The sequence below is a fragment of the Pyxicephalus adspersus genome, chromosome 4 (assembly GCF_032062135.1).
Source record: "Pyxicephalus adspersus chromosome 4, UCB_Pads_2.0, whole genome shotgun sequence".
Lineage (NCBI taxonomy): Eukaryota > Metazoa > Chordata > Amphibia > Anura > Pyxicephalidae > Pyxicephalus > Pyxicephalus adspersus.
In genome coordinates, this window is record NC_092861.1 from 140808502 (window position 1) to 140826031 (window position 17530).

At 39.8% G+C, this 17530-nt stretch overlaps 1 protein-coding gene and 1 long non-coding RNA gene across 2 annotated transcripts in view; one reads left to right on the plus strand and one right to left on the minus strand.

Annotated features, from left to right (window-relative positions):
- LOC140329500 (uncharacterized) overlaps window positions 1–17530 on the minus strand; it is a 33796-nt gene that overhangs the window by 5138 nt on the left and 11128 nt on the right. The window lies entirely within an intron of this gene.
- Window positions 16115–17530, plus strand: part of SERTAD4 (SERTA domain containing 4) — a 42496-nt gene continuing 41080 nt past the window's right edge. Inside the window, exon 1 of the mRNA XM_072409812.1 lies at window positions 16115–16309. The gene's annotated coding sequence lies outside the window, so the exon portion shown is untranslated. The remainder of the gene's footprint in view (window positions 16310–17530) is intronic.

Here is a 17530-nt window from a genome sequence, read left to right on the forward strand (position 1 = left end):
TGAATTTGATTCTCAGGTGAAATGGAAGATAATGAAGAGAACTACACAGAGACGCAGCAGAAGAGGAGCGGTGGGAAGGATGGATGAGTCTGGCTGCAGCCAGTATGTGGACATTTATGATCACCAGAGGGGTGGCAGCTTAACAATTGATAGCACCAGGAGGGCAGATTCCTGGGGGCAGAAACCTCCCTAGCCTAGTCTGCTATTGATGGAAACTCTTTAATGGAGGAATCCCGTAGGCAATGCCCCCAACATCCCACCATCACCACCTTCCCCTTATTCAGTCCTGACAAACTCCACCTCTCCCCCTTTGACTCTCCTGACTCCTAACAACACAGACAATATTTTTCCATATGGTTGACTTGTTAATATAAATTTATATTGGTATATTTTGAGGTTTAGCCCACATGCACCACCATGACTGTCCTGTATACACAAGCATCAGTTGCTTCTGATTTACTTGCTTGCGTTTGCATTCACACAGATTTCTACAGGCTGGGAAATTAAGCAGTTCAAATGCAGGAGAACAGAACATACAGTGATTACTGAAACAGAACCAAAGTAAATCTAGTCACAGTGTAAAAACAAATGAACGCAGCTTCTAAGATACTAACAAAAAAATGCAACATTCAGAATGCTTTCAAACTCGGGGGAAGATTTTTTTTTTATCTGGCTGATTTCTGATCCATTAAAATCATCAGATCTGAAATGAATCCAAAGTAAGACAAGTTTTCCAATCAATCACAACTACTGGTTTCCCCCAGCTTATTGAAGTGACATGTTTGTAAATCTTCATGAAAATGTTTTGTTCATTGATCTATTACACCTGACCAAGGTTCCAATCACCTTTTGTCCAGAGAAAAGGATCAGAGGTGCAGAATATTGTATGGGTTTTTTATATATTTTGGGGGGTGCTTTTGGGTGGGGGTGGCCACAGGCACAGCAGCAATCGTTCTTTTCTTGCATATTAGCAGCTCTGCCAGCTTTAGAATCTGAGAAAATTATGAGGATAGGTTCTGACATTTTAATTATTGGTATTTAATTTATGTAACTCCATGCATGACTCCATAAAAACAGTTGGCATTTTTTCTGAAAGGATGCTATTTTACGTATGTTAGTCTCAATACTTCTTTTAAATGTAACCAGCCAACTAGCCAAGCAGGGGCTTGCTATAGGCAAAGAGTGCAACGTTAGATTAGGGGACTGACATCTGGCAAGTACTGTTGCTGGACCAGGGCCCTAAACTGTGCCCCAGTGTTCCCTGCACTCCAGTGGCCCTTTGTTTTACAATGACCTCTTTTCTCCAGTGACCCTTTTACAAAGGTTAAAAAAATACATACTTCCATCAGGTTCAACCACTAGGGAAATAAACATATTCCAGATATAAAACCCTATAGATATATCTGATTCAGAGGAAGGAAAAAACCCTTATAAAGCCTGGTTCAATTTTCTCCAACAGGGGAAAAAATTCCTTCCTGATCCCATAAGGCAACCAGATGTTCCCTGGATCAACAGATTCTGCTGTCTTATTCTGAAAACTTTATTACCCAGTTATATTCTGTGCTTCTAGAAAAACATCCAGCTTTTTTTAAAGTAATTTATAAACCTTGCTAAAACTACTTCCGGAGGGAGTCTGTTCTACATTTTCACAGACCTTACAGTGAAGAATCCCTTCCTTATCAGGAGATTAAACTTTATTTCCTCCAGATGCAAAGAGTGCCCTCTTGTTCCTTGTAATGATCATAAATTCAATATTTGGAAAACAAGTTCTCAATGCGAACCATTTATATTTATACAGGGTGATCATATCCCCCCCTTACACATCTCTTCTCAAAAGAGAATAGATTCAGTTCAGCTAATCTCTCCTCAGAGCTGGACTTCTCCATTCCCTTTATTACTTTAGTTGACCTTCTCTGACTTTCTCCACAATATCCTTTTTGTGACCTGGTGCCCAAAACTTGTTACGCTATGTATTCATGTAACCTTGTAAGTAAGCAGCTGCCCTAATTGCTCTAGTAGCTTCTAGTGGACCCTGTAGCTTTAATGACCTCTGTGACCCAGTGATACCTGTACTCCAGTGACCCTTTGTTAATCAGGGACCCCTGTGCACCAATGACCTCCAGTGACCCTGTGCTTTAGTGACCACCCACGCTCCAATGACCCTTTGTGCTACATGAACCTTGTGTACCAGTGACTTTTTGCTTTAGTGGTGGTATATGCTGCAGAGAACCCATATTCTACTGGACCCTTTGTGTCTGTGATAATTTTTCTTTTAATTGCTTATGACAATAAAAAATGTATTTCTTACTTTTGCTCATTCCTAATGATGATGCCAAAGCAAAGGAAGGAAGCAAAGGTTAGTGCTGGCAACCAGCAGATCTGGATCACCCCTGGAAGAGGTGCTGTGGTGTGATGGAATTCTCCGGTAAGTAAAACTAGATTTGTAGAGCTGTCGATTAGGTAGGTGGGGGAGGAAGACAGATGGGGTGCTTTAAATTTTGCCCCTCACTGGCTCTCAATCCAAGTAATTCTATTTACCTCTCCCTGACTGAGAAATGTTTTGTCCCTGAAGTCCTCCACATTCCTGGTGCCCAATAACTGTCATATTCCATTTCGTTGTGTCATTTTTTTGCCTGAAACTCCCTTCAACTCTTCAATCTAAGAACAATTTCAGGAAATGCATCCTCACCATCCCCACTTCACACATGAAAGGGAATAATAAATGAAACCACTGCAACTTGTCAGATATCAAAGTGTTACGTTAATTTCAAGTCAATTACAGCCTTTCAATCTCTTCTCCGGGAATTAATCAGTTGTCTCCATGACTGAAATATGTTTTTTTTCCTTTCCTCTCTCTGTTATTTTGCATATAATTAAAAGATTTATTTTCTCTTACAAAAAATAGGTCTCAAACAATGGAGATTTACTGGTAGATGTGACTTTTAAAGGAAAATCTTAGACAATATACAAAATCACTGATATGTTTGCAAAGTGAATGGCTGTATGTCTGAGGCTTCTCTATTGTTTCTGGATACATTGGGTTTGATTTACTAAAGGAAAACGGTCTGTTCACATAGAGAAGTGATTTTCCCCCCTACAGGGGATAGTTCACTTAGCTTAGTAAATGAGATGAAGCTTTTCCAACTTACAACCCAATCCATCCATCCAATCCTGTGCAAGCCAAAACCCTTTTTAAATTTCATTACTTATGATTGGGTGCAAGGTGCATTTTTAGCACATTTACTAAACTATGTGAATTATCCTTGCAATGAGATATTTCACCCTGGTAAGTGAACAGTTTTTAGTAAATCAGCCCCATTATATGGAAAAACACTATCCAGGTCAGTATCATAAAATGAGACTTATTTTCACTTCTGCAAGTTCTGGACATCAATCAGTCATAGGGACCATAACACATGTTAATGTGCCCTTAATCTAGTGAAACTGTACCCAAATCATCCACCCCAAAGTATTTACACATTTCTGAACAAAGATACATTAAAACAAGCCCACATTTATCTCTGTGGTTATATGCATTTTGGAAAAAATAATCTCCAATATCAATAAAGTGGCACTGAAATTTTAGACTTTTTTTTCTTGCACCAGAATCTTGGCAGCCTGCCAAATGCTGACTAATGCAAACAGATGGCAGGTGTTTCTAAGTTGTTAGAAATGTACTGAAATCAGACTCTACATCGGCCTTTTTCAAAGATTTTCCTCCTTATGAACTCAACATTATTTTCAGGTCTTAGGAAGCTCATACAAAATAAATCTGTGGGAACCATACATCTTACAGCAATGACCATAATGCCACCCTGACATACAGATAATACGATCATTGGCATCATAATGCTGGCTGTGCCAAGTAGCCTTGGACCCAGACGTATGCTGGTACCATCATTCCACAAGCTACAGCTCAAGGAAACCCCTTGGAACCTTTGGAAGAACCCTATGCTTCTATGGGACATGGGTTGAGAAGGACTTCTCTAAAGTTTTTGTTGTGATCTTATTTTATAAAATAAAGTGCAATCAGCAAGAGACAATGAATAGCTTTTGGTAAAACTTTTACTACTGATTAGGAATTTGGACATAATATAATGTACACATATTATGCATAGGTGCTCTATAAGTCGTGTGATCTGCAAAACAAATAAAATTGGATTGGCTCAACTCATTACCATTCCAGTCATTTCCCACTCTTGCAATAGCCCACAGGAATAAAAGCAACATATCAAAGTGTAACTGTCTAGTGTGTATTAATGATATGAATTCATGTTGGCATTCAAATTTTATGAAAACCATCCCTGATTAAAGAACTAGGATATATGCCCTTTAACGTGAAATGAAGGGGTAATTGGATTCCTGCAAACCTTGGCTGCCTTTCACTACAAAGTAGAGGTGCGTTGGAATTCACAACATCAGTGGCTGGATTGGCTGAACCCTACTTACTTGTTAAGGACAAGTAAAGTAGGATAATTTCAGGAAAAGGGGAAATAAAGAGAAATGTGTTGCATATATTGGATAGAAACTCTTTAAAGCTTATAATGCTTATTCTGATGGAAGGTACACATATTTAAAATATATAAATACATATATAATATGAATAATACACACACACACACATATATATAAAAATATATATGTACCGTATATACCCGCGTACCCAAAGTGTGCTTAAAAAGTCACTCTCGGCTATACGCCAGTCGGACATAACATGACATAACTGTATTACTTTGCCGGGAAGCCGTGCTGAAAGGGGGAGGGGGCGCTTCTTCTTTTGCCCCTCGTAAGGAGGATTGCTGCTAAAGTACAGTGTACTTACCTTGCCTTGTCGGGACCCGCAACAGTGTGACTTCAGCCCGGGACCCGCGTCACGCCACTGCAGGGCAGAACTTCAATACCGCGCACGGCCTGTACTGAGTTCATTTTACAGGTAAGGAGATTCCTAAATATTATCCAGCCTGCAAATGATCAGCCAGCTGTGCATATGAAGTTCATTCTGAACTTTTTAGTTATATTAGAAATTAACATTTACTTTCCTGACGTGGCCAGCCTAGCTTATATTGAATATGAATTGTAATATCATTAGGGTTCAGGTCCTGCATGCAGCAGACAGGTTTTACAGCTGAAATGCAGTAAAAAAAGTGCGGTCAACATCCTGACTGTGTTATCTAATCCTGGCTGTGCCTAAATCACAAGACAAGTGACTCTTTTGGCAAGTAAACTGCCTAAACTCCATATTAGATGAAAGTGAAAGTGGCGTATTAGATTGGGTGAAAGATATCGGTTCCAATGAGGAAACTCACTGAAACTTGTATCACTGGTAGCAATGCTTATGAAGTTGCACTTGAAAAAGCCAGACTTTTCCATTTTTTTAGACACTTTTATTTAGTTTTAAAAATATATCTCTTGGGGTATATATTCGGCTTATACGCGAGTCAATCAATTTTCCTGTTTTCAAAGGTAAAAATAGGTACTTCGGCTTATACGGGGATCGACTTATACACTGGTATATACGGTATATACATCGATCACCCAAAACAACAAAACAACGACTAAACATAGAAGCAAATACCAAGAATTATCTCATTACAATGTCATCTGTCAGGGAATGAGATATATAAAGTGAATAGTCAGTTCTTCATAATATTCTGCTATAAACAGGAAAGGGGGACCTTAACAATATTGGGCAGGTGGTTTTAATGTTTTGGCTGATCAGTGTATGTGTATTTCTGAAGTACACATATATTTTGTGCCCTATTTGTATTTATCAGTAAACTGTAATATATTGCAACTCTCCACATGGCAAGTTTTTTTACAGGTATTTCATTTCTTTATTTTAACCTATATTCTGCCTTTTTTTTTGAATCCTGATGTAAGTGATCCCAAAAACTCCAAAAACCCTGATGACGGTAAAAAAAGTATCTGCATGAATCCCAAACACTAAAAAACATGCATTTGTCCCTATCCCCCCCCCCCCCCAAGGCATATTGTTCTACACAGGGGGACTAGGCTGAAACCAAGCCCGTCCCGCTCCCTGCGTGCCAGTCCACCAAGTACTAAGTTGGGAGCTCCCCGGAAGAAAGATTCCCGGCCATAAGGCTAGGATCCTTTCCCAAGAAAATCATGGTTAGGTTCATAAGGTAACAAGCACCGTATCTTCCAAGTGAACATAAAAACACACCAGTGAAGTGAAACAAGGACACAAAAAGTAAAGTAATAAAAAGTGCTCAGTGATAACCATTGGGCACATGTCAAAAACTGCCCATTTAGAACTAGCCATAAAAAGAGGTGTGGTGGAGATTATGCATTGGTGATTTGTGCCAGTGTACAGAAATACACCCTGGGGTGACCAGGTTCATTATCAGGTGATTTTATGGTGCCCCTGGGATGCCAGATCCAGGGGGACAAAACACCCATGATTCCTGCGCCTCTCAAGACCAACTAACCATAACGTTGTGTTCTTTATTCTCGTGAGTACAGGTTTGGTCCCATTTGGGAGCTGCCTTCTCAGAACTGGTCCCTGACCCCTTTACGAAGCATCACCGTCTGGTTCTGCATCTTGTTAGGTGGTACTGATCCACTGCCATTCCCCAGTAAGAACAGCAATATCATTGCCAAATCTTAGCCAAAAAGCCGAGAAGTGATTGTGCCAATATCATGCTGTCTGGGGAGACAGGGAAGCATGGAAATATCAACAAGTATTTTTAAAGCACTTAAACATATATAGCAAAGCAAACTGGACTTCATTTTTTCTGTTTACATATATTTTAGTGCTTTTTATTGTAATGACACGAGTCAGTAAACAGAATTAGCAAAAAATAAATAAATAAATAAATACCTGGAAAAAAAAGACTTCTTTTAAACCGTCTACATCGCAGCGTTGTGCTTTTACTATACATAACAATTGCTATATTTTTTTTAATTAATTGAATAATAGGATCTACCTTCATTTTATTTGACTGCTTTCTTTTGTATATATACATCCATCTTTTTTTTTCTTTTTGATCTCAGTCTGCTAAAAGACATATTGTAAACTTAAAAAAAGAACTTTTGAACCAGTGAATAGCACAATTGTGTCATTCTGCATATAAAGTGTCATAGCATTTTCATTTCTTTTTTTTTTTGTACTTTCCTTTCTGCAGCGCGACTGCTATTCCCTAAAATACATTAAGGGTGAAATTCTTTAACAGTCTCTTGTGAATGGAGACGCAGCCAGGCTTTTCTTCAACAGCTGTCATACAGTTCTTATTTTCCTCCTCTTTTCTAGACATATTGCAATTAACATCCCACACACTTTTTTTTTTTTTTTTTGTCTGAAATTCTCTACAGTGCCACCGCCATGCAGCCTAGTGCGGGAATAATAGACAGAATTAATGTGCGGCTTTTAACTCCTGGGAAGTGGATGGAAAAGCCTGAAGGGTTGAACTGTGCGAGAATTGGCAAAAGCAAAGTGCTGGGGCTGGGAGGTTGTGAAGCGGAGTCCCCAGGAGATCCCGTGCACTGGACTACTTAAAAACAGCAGTGGAGTCACTTAAGATGGATGAGGACCTACGTGGCCCTGTCTGCAATGCCGTAACCTGCTGTGCGCCCAAGTCGTCGGCAGTAAATTGGGTTAGGCGGTAGTGGGGTTTATTATGTGCAGAAGGACAGGGCAAGAACAAGCTGGCTTGTTTAAATGCACCAGCCAAAACATTATATTTTGGTTTCCGGAAAATGTTAGTCGTGTGGCTTCTATAAAGCTAAACTCCAGACAGATATAAAATTGCCAATAAGGTACCCCCTATGCTTTCAATTTATGCTTGTTTAGTCTAGAGGAAACAATAAAGAAAATAATAAATATTTTTTTCAGTTCTTGCTCCAGCCCCGTAATGTACATGGGTCTTTACCAACATCAACAACACCTAGAAACATTTACAAATGGGCTTTCTAGTTTTGGCCTGTTCATCCAAGTCTAGTCCGAAATAGCTGATTGAAAACAATGGTGAGGATATCTCAGTATTTAGTGTGGGTTCTGGTAACTGAAGCTGCCCATACAAATGAGACGAACGTCCTCCACTCTGTCTGAATTGGGCCACCATTACCCAAATAGTAGGTTTAGAAAGCCCTGGATGGCCATTTGGTGAGGGTTACATCTTTGCCCAGTTCCATGAGTATGCCAGATTTGTCTCCTCCTTGGCACTCCCTTTACCATAGACGTCGAGTGCTCTTCTTGCTCTGCCACCCAAATATGATTAGGTTGTATCCAACCCATGCACAACTATGCATGCAAATCTATGTACAACATATTCTACTTGTATGTTAGGCAGACATGTTTCTCAATGTGCCCTTCTCCAGTGATGCAAAGTCCTTGCCTCCCACCATTACCATCATTGCTGCCATCTTCCCTCAGGGCTTTCTTGCTGCTTTAACATTGCCATTGAATTGACCCTAAATGCATTGTAGTGCAATATGTGTTGTAATAGATCCTGCAACATTTGGGGGTTGCACACTGAACTGTGCATCTATAGCTATAAAGGTGGAATTGTACATAAACTGTTAGCCAGAATGGAAAAAGTTTTGTAAAATTCAACTTTCATTTCACTATAACCTACAGCAGACAAAATCCTATTTAGCATTAACAATACAGAGACATAACAAGCCCACTTAAGGCTGCTATTGACTAACAAAAAAAAAGGAAAAAGCCAGAACCAAGAAAATTTGTCCTAAGACATTAGCAGTAATGTTTGCAGACACAAGATGAAACAGATGCTTAATAGCAAAATAACACGGCTGTTCACAGCTTTTAATACATAATGTGCCATCAACTGGGGTGATTGTAAGCATTCTTCCTCGCGCCTATACCCAACGTGCCGTCTTTTATCCAGCGCCATCAACATAAGTGCATGGGAAATGTGACATCTCCAACGTGCATTCATTTTATTTTACAGTGAAGGAATGACGGCTAGGATGAGCTAAAACCTATGATGGTGTCCTCAAAGTTTTCTGGTGCTGCTGAGTGCTAACCACCAGAGAGATGAAGAAGCGCCATCCTTCGCCTCTTGCATTATAATAAGTGATCCATGCAGAATGTTGCGTTACCTTGTCAATCTCTCCGGAGCCCCTCTGCTCGCTGGCTGCCATTATACCTGATCTGTAAAGGTCCACCACTTTCCCCTTTTCTAAAGTTTGAATGACAAACGCGTGGGTTCCAACTTGACGAGGATGTTTGAAGACTGTAAATTACGGTATGGGGGGAACATCAAATGGTCAGGGAAACGAGAGATTTGGCTGCGTATCAAGGTAAATGTCATGGAAGAAATACAAATAGCAGCCATATTAGCCATTTTTTGAATGGCAAATCAGGTGTTTCGCGAGTTGTTAAAGCTGTTTTAGGATATTTGAATAAAAAATTAAAAACAAACAAAGACTCCAGTTTCTGTTGGATGGAAATATAACGCTGCTTGATGAAGGGTTGACTGCTACATACCAGGGAAATGCACGCATCTGCTACAGATTTTATTAGAAATTCTGATTTATATAAGGAGAAGAAATTAAAGTATATGTAAACCCAAGCACTGTACAGTCTTTAGATGTGGTGGCTGATTTATTTTTATTTTACCTGGTGATCCTGCTAGTTGTACAATTTCCTGGCAATGCTTACTTGCCATATTGTATTCATGTTTTATTATGCTAGGTCTTCCCATAACTATTACAAGCAGTGAAGATGTTTTAAAGTTTAAAAAGGAAAACTGATAGGAGCTGATAATATGATGTGCTTGATTTTTCAGATCAATACAAAAGAAGCACAAGAAGAAGTGCAAACATATTACCCGTATTAACATTATATTTTGCATGATGAACCTATACTATTGGTAATTGCTTTGTTGTAAAGCTACCTGCAAAATTATTTAATGAAAACCGATTTTTCTGCAAAATATCAACAAGTCAAAACTTTAATTTTCACTTTTTAAGCTGCTAAGGAGATCTACTATTTTGTTTCTTTTGTATAGTATTTAGCAGTATTTATAAATAAAATGGCTGAGCACATTTGGATATGAGCAGTACCCATGTGTATGCATTAGTGCACATGGCAGCAGGTTGGACTTTACAGTGAAATTTGCTAAACTCCTTGCAGTGTATTCAGCTGACCAAGCTTGGATTTTTTTTACTAAGAGCAAGAGGAGTTACACTTTTGAAAAAAAGTACCGCAGCCTAAAAATAATCTAGTCTTTGTTTTCTAATGTCAGTGCTGTTTAGATGGCTAAATATATTCTATTATTTTTGTCTTGGTTTCTGAAGCTGGGACCGCTGCCAACATGCAGATTAATCTCCAAAACCTGACGATGGGAGTAATTTGTTGACTGCCCTGCTTTACAGTAAAAACCTGATATTCCAGAGCTTGAATGAAGACCTGGCACTCCTATGGCAGAATGAAGACCAATGAAGACCTGGCACCCCTATGGCAGAATGAAGACCTGGTACCCCTGTGGCAAAATGAAGACCTGGCACTCCTATGGCAGAATGAAGACCTGGCACTCCTATGGCAGAATGAAGACCTGTATCTGAATTATTTTCTGGTACCCCTGTATCTAAATGAAGACCTAGTTGCTCTATGCCCAAATGAAAACCTGGTCCACTGTATGTCCAATAAAATACCTGGTACTCCTGCATCAGAACAAAGAATTAGCACCCTTGTATCTAAATGAACATCTGGATTCTCTGTCCCTAAGTAAAGACCTGGTACCCTTGTGGCAGAATGAGTACCTAGTACCTACTGTAACCAAATGAAAACCAATTACTCCTGTATCTAAATTAAGACCTAGTACTCCTGTGCTTAAATGAAATCTGGTTCCCTGTTTTTAAATAAGAAACTAGTACTCATGTATCCTAATAAAGAATGGGTTACTCTGTGCCTAAAGAAAACCTGGTACCCCTGTATTTTAATGAACACTTAGTACCCTGTGCCTAAATGAAGACCTGGCTTAAAATCAAGACATGGCTTACCTTTGCTTAGGTGAAGACCTCGTATCCTCATATCTAGAGAAGCCCCCGGTACCCCTGTATCTGAATGGACGGTTCTTGTCCTTGTGCTAGAACAAAGATCTAGTACTCCCTGTATCTAAATGAAGAACTAGCACCCCTGTGCCTGCACAAAGGCTTTGTACTCTGTTCCTAAACGAAAACCTCGTGCAAGTGTGCTTGAATGAAACTTGGTATCCTTGTGTCTAAAAACCTAGTACCCCTGTGACCAACTAAAGACATGATACGCCTTTGTGTGAATCTGGTACCTCTTTTTTTTATTGGAGACCTGCTACCCGATACATGAACAAAGACCTGGTACCCCTAAATCTAAATAAAGACCTGGATTCTCTGTGCCTAAATGAAAACCTGGTACCATCAAGTCCAAATAGGCACCAGGCACCCTTGTACCCGAGCAAGAACTTTAACCCCCTGTGCTAGAACAAAGACCCAGTACCTTGTTGTGTAAATGAAGACCTGGTTGTACATAAATGAATAACTAGTATTCCTGTAACTAAACCAAGACCTGGTACCACTATATCTACATGAAGATTTGCAGCCCCTGTATCAGAATGAAAAACTTATTAGTCGGTGCCTAAACAAAGAGCTGGTACCCTTTTATATAAATGCAAACCTGGTTACTCTGTGCCTAAATGAAGACCAGCACCTCAAGTCTGAATAAAGACCTGGTATCCCTATGTCTTATGAAGACCTAATGCCCCTGTATCTTGATGAAGAACTGATACTCCGGTATCTGAATGAAGAAATAATTTTTCTGTGCCCAATAAAGACCCGGTACAATTGTGGCTGAACAAAGCCCTGGTTCCCCCAGGTAGAGGGTGAATTTTTCATTATTTAGTGATAACGCTCATCAATAGGGAGGGCTGCTATGCCTTGTATTGTGATACCTGAATAAATCAAAGACTGAATCAAAAAATATAGCTTTTTTTGCAGCTCACTCATCTATAGGCATATTCATGAGAAATCAACTTTTCAGGACATTTTAGAAATATATATATATTGGTGTATAGGCTTGGTATAGTATAGGGGGGATGTCTGCTTGTTTGCTGTTCCCTTTTTACTGGCCACCTAAACTAAGAAAGAGGACCAGGTTGGAATATTACAAGGGATTTTCCTCCAATTCAAATGATCATTTCACATTTATTTACCAAACAGCAAATGTGAAAAAATTGTGTGCCCCTTAATACTTCAGCCAAACCACTTCATGTAGAAAGGGGCAAAAGGGATAATGGAAGTTAATGTGTTTGATGCAAACTTGTTTTTAGTTTTCTATTTCCTTTTTATAAAAAATAAATAACAAAACCAAAACTAAAAAACCTCTTCCCTAAAACAATCACTTCAATAAGAAAATATTACTGCAAAATACCCAGTACAGTTATTGCAAATTGTGTGCATTAGAACAAAAATTGAAAGAAAGACTGCACGGTGAAGTTCTGCAGAAATGCTGTTAGCAAGCTGGGAATATCAAAGTATATCTTCTTACTGTATTTACTATACTGTAACCCCTAAAACTTCTGGTGCAGAAACTTTTATACCACTGGTCAACAAACATTTTCTTGCCAAACAGATTAAAGTCATTTTAGGTTATGTTTGATGCACAGATTCCAAATATGATATTGGTTTTGCTGGATTGGCTCTGGTTTTTAAAATATTGACCTCAATAATAACCTCATAGAAAACTAATGAAACATACCATATGGGGAGCCCAATACTTACCTTGGTCCCCCAGTTTAATACCAAAATAATCAAGATTTGCTTGTTTCACAAATTCTGTAATGTTTCTTGTTTTTGCTGAGAATATTCACCACAAATGTAGCAAAACACATTAGGGTCATTTAAAGAACTCATATTTCTGTAAAAAAAGAAGCTTTGCAGGGACTCTGCTATAGAATAGGGTGGGATGGTTTTGTCTTTGCACAATGATAAAAAAGTGAGTGCTATCTTGCAAATACATTTAGAAATAGAACTCACCCCCTTACAATGGACACTATTATGTGATGTCAATTAAAATAAATGGTCTCTTTACATGGGATTGATATAGTGGCAACCCCCATAATCAGCACAGACTTCAATAAAGGTAATTATATACTTTGTTTACAGCTTGCCATTTTATTTTTCATTTTTAAGCTTTTGAAAGGTATTTTGAATGCATTTCTGATGAAAAGGTACAAACAAATTACATGTATTTCCTTCATATATTCCTCCAGTTTCTGAGCAAGAAAAAGCATTGCTAGAAAAATGCTCCCTTAGTTTTTTTCAGAGTTTTGCTAATGGCCAAACAACGCCTGCAATGCAACTGTAAGACCTTGTAAACATACGATTAACTTTCCTGATTGCTTCCAGTATCAGTAGAACATGTAGGTGTTGTACACACCGTGCTGTACAGTTCAATGCAGAGGTGGTCTGCATTCTTGTTTATGGGATAGATTGTATGCTCTTTGGGGCAGGGTCCTCTCCTCCTGTGTCACTGTCTGTATTCGTCTGTCATTTGCAATCCCTATTTAATGTGCAGTGCCACTATATAGATCCAGTTTATTAATAATAATAATAATAATAATAATAATAATAATAATAATAATAATAATGTGACATGACTTCAGTCATCTGTTGCTTGGTGATCTGCCACAGCAAATGACTGACAATGTTGGAGAACTGCTGTATACCCTCTAGATTCACTTGTGAAAATAATGCATTTATCTAGGATGTGCATGTAGCCTAGGGGTTATTTTAGATCCATGGTGAGCAGCAGCATTCTGCTGCAGAATCCCAGCTGCTCCCATTGAACTTATTATTAGACAGTATTTATATGGCGCCAACATATTACGCTGTGCTGTACATTAAATAGAGGTTGCAAATGACAGATGCAAACAATAAAACAGGAGGAGGGGACCCTATTCAGAAGAGCTTACAATCTAAGAGGAGGGGGAGGTAGCACACAATAGAAGGAGATGGTATTAGGAATGGATAGGGACCATTTATTGCATGCGGTAGATGGTTGTTGTTTGGGATTTGTGCCATGGCCCCAAGATGCGTGTGAATGTAGCCGCCTGGAGTAATGTTTGACTCTCCCGGCTGCACAGCATTAGTTTGCTTTGTGCCTGGGAGTGGAAAACCACACGTTAATCACTGCAGGTAGAAACCCTTCATCATGATGATCAATCCCCCACAGCTCCTGATGGCTGGCAAGTCACTCGCACTGCAGCCCTGGTTCTTAAAAACCAACATCTGACTGCTGCCAGCCGTAAGCGGTACTGGTACCACTCACTGCCACTTATCTGCACTGGGGCAGCCGCAGGAAGAAGCTACATTATTATTGTTATTAATAAACAGGATCTACCAGTATATAGCGCCAACATATTATGCAGCACTGTACATTAAATAGGGGTTTCAAATGACAGACAGATACAGACAGTGACACAGGAGGAGAGGACCCTGCCCCGAAGAGCTTACAATCTAGGAAGTGGGGCAAGTATCACACGGGGGATATGCAATGGGTGGGTAAGTAGTAAGGGTTTTAAGAGAAAGAAGAAGATGGGTAGGTGAGGTTGAAGCGTTGGGTTTTGAGTGATCTTTTAAATGAGCAGAAAGTAGGAGCAAGCCGAATAGGATGAGGAAGACCATTCCAGAGAGTCGGGGCAGCTCTAGAAAAGTCTTGGAGCCGTGTGTGTGATGAGGTTATGAGTGAGGAAGTCATTAGTAGATCATTGGAGGAGAGAAGAGGGCGGCTAGGGGAGTATTTTTCTATCAGGTCAGAAATGTAAGTGGGACAATAACTGTGGAGGGATTTGAAGGCAAAGCACAGGAGCTTGAATCTGATTCTAAGGTGAAATGGAAGATAATGAAGAGAACTACAAAGAGATGCAGCAGAAGAGGGGCGGTGGGAAGGATGGATGTAGCATCTGCCTAAAGGCAATGAGAGACATAGTAGGGAGACCTAGCTTCCCTGAGAGGTAGAATTAGGAAAGCAGTAACAGTGCCACAACCACATTACCAGTCTGAACATAGCCTAAGCATGAAGAAGTTCTAAGGCTACACTGACATTTATAAAAATACATGTAAACGTTCCTGTTGTGTTTTTATGCATTTTCATTAGCGTTTTAAAGCTTGCCTTTAAAATGCTGGAAAATGCCTATGCTACGTTTTTTCGCGTTTTCCTGCATTTTGACTGTGTTTTTCCATGTTTTTAACTCAATTGCATTTAAGTGCTTAAAAAAACAGGAAAATGCATTAAAACATCCCATTTAAATCAATGAAAGCATTTACCCACGTTTACCTGCGTTTTGGGCGTTTTCCAGCTTTTACCCAGCGTTTTAATTTTTAAACATTGCAAGCAACGTTTTAGGTAAAGCTCATACCCGTGCCTCAAGGAAACGTCCAGATGTAGATTAGTCCATTGGATTTCATGGGGATTTCAAACATGGGCCTTAAAAGCCTCGGGTTTAACACAGGAAAACGTCCGTGTAGACCAGGGGTGTTAAACTCAAATACACAGAGGGCCAAAATGAAAAACGTAGACAAAGTCGTGGGCCAAACTTGAATTTTTTTTAATAAATTGAGGACATTTTTCCTTCTCATTAGATATAAAACCTTTCATATGGAAACAAAGAGGTTTTGCTTAACGTTCAATCTGGAACAAGCCTATACTGGAGAAATAGCACTGCTACTACAATTCCGTGCGACTATAAAACAGTCAATGCGGAGCCACTCATAGGCAGAGAGCCCGCTGGTCTATAGACACGAGTGATGCCGGGAATTGTAGTAGAGGCGCTATTTTAATGCCACGGCGGGCCAGCTACAATTCATACTTAGGATTCCTTTGGAGGCCAAAAAAAGGACGTTGTGGGTCAAATTTGGCGGCCAGAGTTTAATACCCCTGGTGTAGACTAAGCCTAATTTGAACCTTTGAATAATAGGTTACAATGTTTGCTGAATGATCACACTTTACAGTAGCAGGCAGGTGACACTTTGTAACAAGGCTGGAGGGTCCATGCAGTACCAGCAGCTGCCGGCAGAGGCCGCCCCTCTTCGCTGGGTTTGTCATATTTCCTCTCTCACCCTGGGGCCACACTAGAATTTCTGCTGCCAGATCCACAGGGAAATGTTAAACAGGATTTACTGGTTTCACACGCTCGCTGCTAGACTCTAAGCCATCATTTCATAAGCAGAACGTCTGCTGCAAGTCACACATTGCACAGCTCTGGTCCCACAGATGCCAGCTAGGAGCTGGGGGTCTGAGTGCTACCAGCCTGCCAAATACCAAGCACAGGACCTGCACTGCACAGCCCTGGTAAGAGAATGGGCACAGGGGGTGGGAGCTGGTGCTGGGGCACTGGGGGTGCAACAAAAACACCCAGCAAAAACTTTCCTAAAACTGTGCAGAGATTGCTGCTTTCATTTTTTTTTGCTGGGTGGCATCAATGCCAGATCAGATTTAGGGGTGAGATTGCATGGGGAAGAATTGTGTGTTCCTTGCCTATCTACACTTTAATGTTTAGGAATTGCATTGTAGAACCTTTGTTGTGGAGCTACAAGTCCAGCAAGCCTTGCCAGTCTCTGTTCTGCCACAGTGAATGTTAAGAAAAATATTAATATTAAATAGAATTTATTAAGCGCAGCGCTGTACATTAAATAGGGGTTGAAAATGACAGACAGATACAAGAAATGTTTAGGATTTCCAGATGATCTTGCATAGAGCAGCCTTTTATATTCCATTGTTGTGTAACTACAAATCCAACCATTGCCAGTCTATACTGTGCCAATATGTGTGCCAGGCAATGCTCCATAATGTTTAGGACTTACAGATGGTGTTACACAGACCAACCTTTCATAAATCATTGCTGGCCAGCTGCTGTGAAACTACAATTCTAACCCTTGCCAGTCTATACTGTGCCAATATGTGTGCCAAGCAATGCTCAATAATGTTTGGGACTTTTTGGTGATATTGTATAGAACAAGCATTTTGTGCCTTCCCAGCTGTTGTAGGACGAGCAGACTATACTAATCTATATTGTGCCATCATACATGCCAACCAATACTAAAAAAACACTTTGGTAATATTGCACAGAACAGGTTTTTGCATAATGTGCCTCTTTAGCTGTTGTGGAACTACAAGTTCAGTAAATCTTTCCAGTCTATACTGTGCCAATGAATGCTAAATGTTTAGAATTTACAGCTGATTGTGCATGGAGATTGTAAGCTCTTCGGGGCAGGGTCCTCTCCTCCCCCTCCTGTGTCACTGTCTGTGTCTGTCTGTCATTTGCAACCCCTATTTAATGTATAGCGCTGCGTAATATGTTGGTGCTATATAAATCCTGTTTATTATTATTATTATTATATAATAATGGAGCAAGCTCTAGTATGTTGTCCTTTTCCAGCTGCTGTACATAAAGCTGACTCTTCCAGCTTGTACTGTGCCACAAGGTATACTAACCAATGCTAAATAATGTTTAATAGCTAACAATGCCCATGCCAAGAACAGTCATTTGCAACCTGTGGCTCTCTAGTGGCT